The 9680-nt window shown below is 37.4% G+C and overlaps 1 protein-coding gene across 1 annotated transcript in view; it reads left to right on the top strand.

The window, feature by feature from the left end:
* The first annotated feature begins 222 nt into the window (after positions 1-222).
* Positions 223-9680, top strand: part of Stard13 (StAR related lipid transfer domain containing 13) — a 522899-nt gene continuing 513441 nt past the window's right edge. The window contains exon 1 of the mRNA XM_047552400.1: positions 223-331. The gene's annotated coding sequence lies outside the window, so the exon portion shown is untranslated. The remainder of the gene's footprint in view (positions 332-9680) is intronic.

Genomic DNA, 9680 nt, shown 5'->3' with positions numbered 1-9680 from the left:
GCGTGAAGACTTCAGATTGGCTAGAGCTTTTTATAAGCTTTTCTTCCCCTGAGATGTCCAGGGCCCCACAATGAAGTGCTTTGTGAGCCTAACGCCAAGGTTAATTTGGCACCTCCATCACAGAGAGCATGTGCAGACCGTGACAGTCTTTCAGGGAAGCCACTGCCCACATGTGTTCTCTGGCTTCCTCATTGGCGTTCGGGAAGAAGGGGCCGGTTTCTCCGGGGAGCTGGGTGCTATGACAGATGAGACTTTTAAGCAAGAAAATAAATCCTGCACCTTTGGTGTACTGCTTTAAACTTAAAGACCCCTTTGGACCTGAAATTGTAAGGTAAGCAGTGCTCAGCCACAATTCTTGAACTTTGAAACTGTGGGTGTAATTTGAGGACGTTCCTTGAAACTCTTTGTTGCTTAATGTGAAACTTTAACATGCTGCCTAACCTCTTGCCTTTAGGAATAACAGCTCATTGTCATTTGTGCACACACAGCAGTGATTTAAAAAAAAAAAAAAAAAAGTCACTGTTTAAGAAAATAAAAAGTCTTCCATAACAAGATGGTCATGTAGATTGGTTGTACCTTTACACATTTGTGGAAGTGTCCACACAGCTCTGGGTTTTCTCTGTTCTCAGCGTAATCAGTATGCTTTAAGATAGGATCAGATTATCTTTGCCACTTAAGATCTGAGTGCAGGATCAATCCCATAGAGAGGGAGAAAATCAGCCCTGGTAGAATTGTAACCAAATGTCATTCCAGATCTGTAGGTCTTTATTCTAAAAGTCATTTGGTGCTTGCTTTAGATATAGGAGGAGATTAGTTAAACCCTAATGCTACAATTGCACTGGTATAGCTTTGCAGGTTGTGGAAGATCTGTTGGGATCAGGTGTTGGCATATGCAGGCCAGCTTCTTGTCATTGTGGCAAATTAAATTGGGAAGTTGGGAATTATTAAAGTACAGACGGAGAGCCAGGGATTTGTCTGACATAAAATGATGTAGAACAAGTTCAACAGTGTATAAGGTAATTACTTGTCTAATGTTAACAAAAGCCAATCTTTCAGTGGAAATTTACAGGACCTTTTAATGTTTTTGTTCAAGTTTAACCTGATTCCAAAGGTGGACTACTCAATGCTATTAGCTAACTGATCTGTTTGCCAGAGGACATCACCGTAAAATATTTATCTGCAGTAGGAGAAAATAGGATGCTGAATCTTCTTTTTGTGTTCTCACACCTTAAAGGAGAAGACATAGAGTATAATCGAGTTGCTTCCAATTTCCCAAGTCTTTGCCCACACATTCCTACTCTTCTATTTTTGCCTTTGTCCAATATACAGGGACTGAGTTATGGTTATCTCAAACTTCCCCTGAGATCACCTAGCCCCCCCGCCTTTTTTTTTTTTTGCCCTTTATGCATCGATCTGTGTCCATATCTTCCTCCACACAAAACAATCAGAGTCCTATTGTCATTCTCACCTGTGGTACTGGTTTACATTTTTGTATAAGTCCCCAGTGCCTTTTGCTGTGATATGCATTCCCTCCTATGTGCAGACTGAGGTGAGCCTCAGAGGATGCCCTGCCTAAAATCTGAAGGTGTAGCCTAAGCTGGGAAACCACCCTCCAGCCTTTTACCTTCCAGAACCAAGCTTCCTGTCCTGATGGCAGGTGTTCTCGTGGCTCTGTGCTTCGCACCACGTAGCTGATTAGCTGCACACTGCTTATGTAAGAGACTCAGCCACCCTCCGGATAAGAATGTTGACGCTACCTTTGGCCTAGAAGGAAGAACATTTCCCCACGAGGCACACAGTAAGGAATGTAGGGTCTCAGAGGGACCATTTGAGGATTTTTCTTTTGTCACTCTGCTTCTTGCTAGGCTTAGCACACACTTCTAAATGGTTCAAGCAGAAAGGTGAACCTTCCCCAGGAAGCAAAGCTAAGGCTGTTTACTCTGTGCAGCCAGGACACCCAGGATGTGGGCTCTGAGGGTAGAGTGGGCTTGGATTAGCATTCCAATGTTCCATTGCCTTGTGAAAGAGTTATTTTAACTTGACAACATTTCTACATTTCTACAAATCTGCAATCAAAATACCCTGTGCGTGAGAATAAATATTTAAGAAACATGTTACTTTCATTAACCAGACACGACATCAGATCAGAGCTTTTCTCAGAAATTTCTTCTCTTGTTCCAATAAAATAAAAAGAAAAAAAAGAAAAAAGGTGAGGAACAAAAGTGAAATATATTGCCTATGTCAGTTCAGGGAAAATTGCCTAATCATGGACCAGAAAAAGTAAATCTCAAAATTTCTCTATTTGTTTTATCAAATATGACATCTGCTCTATTGAAAGAGCCACTCAGGTTCTTGGGTTTTTCACCTCTGGTTGTCTGGGGTATTTTCATCTTGGATGTACTCAAACTGATTTGTTAGCATGGGAAGTTTGAGGAATAGTCCCAAAAGGTAGACGAAAGCACAGGAATTTATAAATGCTAGGAATAAGGACACTCTGTCTTGTGTTAAGAACCAGACTCTGATGAAATTACCACTGCTTTAGAGCTCACACTGATACACTGTATCATGTCGCTGGTCTGTAGAGCTAATAGTTTTCTTTATTTTTGACTTTTCACTTTTTATTTAATGAAGGAAAGCCTGAAGAAATAGCTGAAATTAACTACTACAAAGTTGTCCCCCACTGGAAGAATCCAATCATTCTAAAAGTTTTCATTGAGATTACATGGGTACACAACTCTATGTGAACAAGCACTCAGAGATGCAATTACAGTAATTAGACCATTTTATCTTATTACTTTTTTTTATATTTTGGTACCATGGATTGAACCCAGGGGTACTTAATCACTGAGCCATAGCCCCCGCATTTTTGTGTTTTCTTTAGAGACATGGTCTCGTTGAGTTGCGTAGGGCCTCGCTAAGTTGTTTAGACTGGCTTTGAACTTGTGATCCTCCTGCCTCAGCCTCCTGAGGCACTGGGATTACAGGTACGTGCCACTGTGCCAGACATTTTATTTTAAACAAACCCTAGGAAGGTAAGGACTAGGATATTAATTGTTAATAAGTTTCCCTGCATCCTTTGTAGACAAGATGGAAAAGAAGTTAGACATTCTGTCTCATCTAGACAAAATCATCTTAAGTGTAACCTACCACCCTTGAGCCAGGCAGCCACTCTTAGAGGGCTAGCGAAAAGTTTCCTGGCAATTTATAGAAGCTTTTGTGAACTTTATACCCCATCCTTCCCAGGTGCCATAAGGACAGACCATGAGAAGAGCCAAGCAGCACTCAGCCCCTGGAATCAAAACGATTTTTTAAATAATTGTAATAACAGTAAGATGGGTTGAGGGAAAAATAACACTGAGAAACCTCTAGGGAAGAAGAGTATTAAATGTATGTAGTGTTCTTGAGTTGATTCTGTAGCAATGCCAGAGAATGGAGAATTGAGCAATTTCCTTGAGAATCAGTCAGTGTGAAGCACTTGGAATCAAATGCCTGGACAGCATCCGAGTTAGTTTGTCAGCGTTTATTTTCAAGTAGAAGACTGTTCCCTATTGTTATCTATCTCTAGATAGTTTCAAAAGGAACTTACACATGCTGCTCAATTTTCTCAAATTGACAAGGTTCTAAAATGGCATCTTAAAAAAAATGGTTTGTCGAACATCCAAAAGAGATGCCAGAGGATCCCTAAAATCCAGCATAGGTTCACTAAAAGGAAACCATCAATCGGTCACATTTTTTTTTTCTTTAATGTGTTACCAGCCTGGTAGATACAGCAAGCTTTTTAGCCTAAAGTAATTTGGTCAAAGCCAATAGCTCAATGCAATGAGCTGGTTGAAAACAGATATCTCCTGTAAGAAGTTCAATGATAAATGATAAAACATGAGCTAGCTTTACCACTCTGTAATTGTCTTTAAACATTCTATCATAATTTTTAGGACTTTGGTTTTTATCATTCTGTATACATTAAATTCATCTCCAAACAATTATTTTATCTATACTGTGAAATTTTGAACAATTAATTGCTTAGAGGATAAGGATCCAACAATAGGAGATAATTATATAAAATGAATAGGGTGGCTGAACAATCAAATACAATTCTAAGTTGTAATTTAAACAACACATGCTTATTATGGGAAAATAGTAAATAGAAACCAGAAAAAAAAAAAGTCCCATTCAAGTAGTGCCAACCAACAATTGTACTTGAGTGTCTGATAGTTTTTTTTATGTGTTTTTCTGATAATTATATATGATATTTCCCCTACTGCATGGTATTTGGAACCTAGCTAATTTTTTAAAGTTTTTCCATCAACTGCTAGACATTTGCATTCATCTAAATTAACAGCTGAACTCTTAGATTGTTTCAATTATTCCACATTATAAGCAGTGCTTGATAGAGTTAATGGACTAAAAATCTATTTGAATTTAAAAAAATCAAATGACTGAGCAAAAATAGAGTATGGACATTAAAAATAAGGCACAAAATTGGTGGTAATTATGTCCAACACTACACAAAAATGACCCCTTTGGGAAAGTTACTGAATGGCATGGCAGTATTCCCTTTCAACAGGATCATTACTTTCTTAAGCAAATTTCTTTTTTGTCAAATTGCTTTTAGCTATTGCTTTTAGCTATGAATTTGAATCTGGTAGAATTCATGAGAAATAGTAATTCAAGAAAATGTAATAGACAAAATATACTTGAGTGTCATTGAGGCATTTTATAAATCTGCCATGGCATCCATCATTGGAGATAAGATTGAGAAATTTTTTAAAAACTACAAATAAATAGAAGAAAGACCAGAGAGAAAAAGGAAGAGGTAAAAGAAGGAGAGGAAGTATAATAGAAGTACCAGGGACTGAAGTAGAGCAGATTATATCTCATGCATGTACAATTGTGTCAAAATGACCCCAATATTAAGTATAACTAAAATTCATTAATAAAAAAAATATGTATCAAACTAATGCAATTAAACTGATTATTAACTGTTTAAAGAATGTATTTAGAGGATGCATATTAGCAACTTGGGGGAGAGTGACTATAACAAAACTCATAGTCCTTCTCTAATAAACATTTCTATCTATGTTTAGATAGATGCATGTTTAATAAATTTCTATATACAAAGCCAAGAAGAATAATACACACACACATCAACAAGATCCAAATTCAAAATCCAAACAGATCTTAACAGGTTGGAATAATGAGCTATATAATAGTTATAAATATAAAATTGTTTACTTTGGTCTATAAGCATGAATGCATAGCTATTTGGAAGAATTTGTACTTGTTTAATAAGATTTCAATATTTTATTTGATCATAAATTCCATAAACAAGGAAGGTAACATGGTCTTTGGTTATATCCTCTAAGTACATTCATTCATCTAATTATTAATCTGCCTAATTGCATTAGCTCAGTCCATCACATTTCTTAATCTTGTCTCCAATGATATCATGAAGAATTTACAAAATGCCCCACTGAAGTTCAATATGTTCTTTGGTGAAATTATCAGAAATGTAGAGGAGTGTAGGATAGGACATACTACATGCCAAGTCTGGCACTAACTAGAGGCTCCATCACAGCCCCACCCACACCCGGCTTTCATTGTTTGTGAATGCACACATCATCCTTGAGCTACCCCCATCATAATCCTGCAACTCAAGTGTTCACCTATCCAGATGATGACTTCAAGATTTCCCACTCCAAAAGTTCTTTTATATTTAACTATTACTGAGAAATTTGTGAGCAAACATGTAATAGTTGCCCTGCCAGGGCAGGCATGATCTTTGAATCTGTAGAAATCCAAATAATAATGATTAGATTTTGTAACAAAGGATGATTGGACAGTCAAGGCCCTTCAGGGACAGTACTGTGGTTAAAAATAATAATAATAATATTCTTCTATTATGGTAGTGAGCATGGGCAAATTTCCAGGTGGAGTGGAACAAACTATGGAAGTCTGGAAGACCCATTTGAGTTCCAGGAGATGGTATGCTTTTACCCAGCTCAGCCTGGGCACCAAAGGCATGAGAAGAATGAGCATACTCTGATATGAATTAAAGACTCAGGAGGGAATGGAAACCATCCTTTCGCCTGTTCCTGCTGCTAGAATTGTTTATCTAGTAGTAGAGGTTTCTGCATTCCTCTTTGATTTGTTTCTACAAGGATTCATTCATTTCCTGTGTCTGTATTCCTTTGCATCCATCTGCATCTGCTTCATTGTTGGCCAGAGGCTCAGTCCTCTGTCCTCTTCTTAGAGTGATTCTCAAGAGGGCATGATTTCCATTGCTCTTCATGGAGTGTAACTAGAGAAAAGGCAATAGCTGTGACTTAGAGTTCAGGCTTAGGTCCATATCCAGGTTCTGCCACTGGCCAGTTTGAGGAACTGCATTCGTCTTCTCAGTCGGTTTCCCCATAGGTGAAAACAAAGACAATAATAGTATTACTTGTCAGGGTTGTCATGAGAAATAAACAATGTATGATAAGCAATTTAGCACAATGACTGGATCATTCAAAACTAATTCTAATTGCTTTTGTTGCTATTTTTAATTATCCTTTCTTCCAAACCTTCACAACCCTGAGACTAAGTGAACACTGATGTAAAGTAGTACAGGATCTTCAGGGCAAGGTGCAATTACAAGAACTAGCCAACTACTCCTGTGATAAAAGGTAGGACACAGGCAGCTCAATACAGTAAGACATTCAGAAGAGAGAGAAGGGTTAGCAATGACCACCATCCTTCACTCACCCCCTTATGTACAGGCCCGGGAAGCACATTCTTCAGTCCCTATCTGGAACCTATCACCTTAGCCATAAATAATCTCCTAGACACAAGGGAGCCCAATCTTATTTCTGGGAAGCTCTGTTGCTACTGAACAGACAGCAATTCTTTTTTTTTTTTTTTTTTTTCTGGACTTTTAATAGAATTGTATAAAAAGTCCTCATATAATTGCAATCCACCTGACTAATTTACAATTTATCCCGTCACATCCACATTCTCCCACAATAACCACCAATGGATTTCTTATGCAGTGAATCTAAGATGTTATCCTTTCATCTACAAATATTTTAGTTTGTACCTTGAATTTAAAACCCCCAATTTGTTTTTAACACTTCACTTTTTCCTTGGGCTTCATTTTCTTTTAAACAGGTATTTGAACCAATTAGTCTCCAAGTATTTCAAAGCAATAATTCTTCAGCATCTGTTAAAAGGGATAATTTTGTAATGGATCACAAGAGAAATATTTTTACCCATGAAGAGTTTTTCAGTGCTCACATTTTCAAATCTTTCAAATTGGGAAGCATTTTACAAAGGAGAACAAGTGATATTTCATTGATGGTGTTATTTTTTTTTCTCAGTGGTACATAAGGATTCATTACTCACAGCTTGCTATCTTAGAAATGAAGAAACACACTTTGGAAAATAAATAAACACATACACAGTAAACCCAAAACTACCTGCTTATGCATATATATATGAATAATAAAATGAAAAATAAAGGTACGTTAATTGGGTACATAAATCCTGAGAGAGTAAATACTTCTGAACACCTCAGGATGCAACTTACAGAGTCTGGAAAATAAATCAAATCCACATTAACATTTTATCCCAACAGGTGCAGAATATACTTAATGTGGACTGTGAAGTTTAAAAATTCTCAAGATAAAGTTTTCTCTCTCAATAAATTTCCATAATCAAAATCCTTTTTTCTTTATCATCGATATTGTCCTCACTTATCACCATAGCTTTCAGAAACCTTTTAAATTGAAGTAACAGAAATGGCAAAGTGAGGAGAATGTGACCACAGAAGGAAGGGGAGACACCAGGTGTCCCTGAGGGGCTGGGACCCGCACTAGTCAGTCAAATGGAAACAGCTGGTATGTTTATGTGACCACACTGTTTCTGCGTCAGCTCATTTGACAGACAAATACATCTTTTAGACATTTTTAGAACTGCGTGGTAAAGAAGAATGTTCAAAGCCTGAGGTGATAAGGGATCTGGGAGAAGCCATGTGACTCTGGGCAATCAGCTGGGGATTCCCTAAGCTTCATTTCCCTTCTATTACAAATTAGAAGTCTAAAGAGTTCACTGGGTATACCAGAATGGGGGCAGGGATTTTCAACTCTTATTCAACTGCTGTAGCTCCAGAACCTGAAGCTATATCTGAGACACAGCGGATGCTCAGCAGATGCTGAATGGGTGAGTGAATAGAAAGAATTTTAGCTCCCAAACTCTGGAACAAATGCAGTGAAGGAGCGAATTTATGTCTAATTGGTGCAAATGATCCAAGAATGTTCACCAAAGCATTGACTGAACAGATGTTTCCCATATACATGATTTACCACTTTTCAAACACACAGGTTTCACTGTGGTTAATACTACATTTTAAAACCATATAATTAATATTATGTAGTACTTCGTGAAATTCTTTGACAATATAAGCAAACATTACATAGCACTTAATTTATCAGACTTACTAAGTACTTTAAATAACATTAGCTGGTCTAATTTTTACATATTACACTATAGATGCCCAAAGTCTCCCTAGTTTGCATATGAGGACACTAAGATAAAGAAAAGTGAGGTAACGAAACTGACATTCAAATCCAAACAATCTGGTGACAATCTGCTCTTAACCAAATGTCTTATTAATATTACCAGGGTGTCATCTTTCCAGCTCAGCATGTTAGCTCCTACACTACAATGACATTAAAGATTACTTCTAGCCCATTCACGCCTGATTCTATATAGCAAGTTCTGATCAATATTTGAGTAACATTAAAACAGCAGTACAAGGTGAATTCAGAGAAACATTGCCCATTTCTCCTGAGATCCATGAAGGTGATCTATAAATTTCCCTCCATTTAGAGATTAGGAAGCCATGTCATACCATTCCCAGAAATGTTGGCACGAGTCCTGGGGTTAAAAGAATGTGTTGATGTTACCGCATGGCCTAGTTTTCACTTTAGCAGCAGCCTCCCTTCCTTCTGAGCATGTCGGAGGTCATTTTTATGCCTTGGTTGATTCCAGGTCCCCATGGTCAATTGCAGAGTCCACTGACATGTTCAGCCCAATAGCTTGTACTGAACTAGCCAAGTGACATTGATTTATGACCTTCCCTCTTGGGACTTTCATTAACCAAAATTATGACACAGGGGAGACCCTTGGAGAGAGTCAGAGCTTGGCATTCATTTTATTTTTAGCTTAATGCTTCCCCTTTCTCTCATTTCAAGTCCGCCCTTTCTCAATGGCTGCCTCTGGAAGCCAGATAGCTTTCAGTTGGTTAAATAACATTAGTTAACCTCATAATGGGAAGAGAAATAGGAAAACCAAAATAAAGAAGCACTTTCTCCTATAAAAGAAAAAAAATATCCAAGGTAGTAATTACTCCATTGTCTGGAATAATCCTATTAGGCATTGCCTTTCCATCAAAATTAACCAGCACAAAAGACCTGGCAAGAGAACGGAGCTGGTAGAATAAAATATTGCTTTCATTTAGCTACTGGTCAAAAGAGATAACTTAAATTATCTTTTTTTTTCTCACCAAGAAGTACAAAAGTGGTCATCAATTCTTGACCATAACAAGATGGAATATCCATATATTGTTTTTCCTTATTTTTTGCCCTCAACTTGATAGCCTCCTGCATGTTTTATAGCATTTTATTGCATTTGATCAAGAGTTCTTT

This window comes from Sciurus carolinensis, chromosome 5, assembly GCF_902686445.1.
Source record: "Sciurus carolinensis chromosome 5, mSciCar1.2, whole genome shotgun sequence".
Classification (NCBI taxonomy): domain Eukaryota; kingdom Metazoa; phylum Chordata; class Mammalia; order Rodentia; family Sciuridae; genus Sciurus; species Sciurus carolinensis.
Note: the sequence above shows the minus strand (reverse complement) of the source record. Positions and strands in the feature narration are given on the sequence as shown.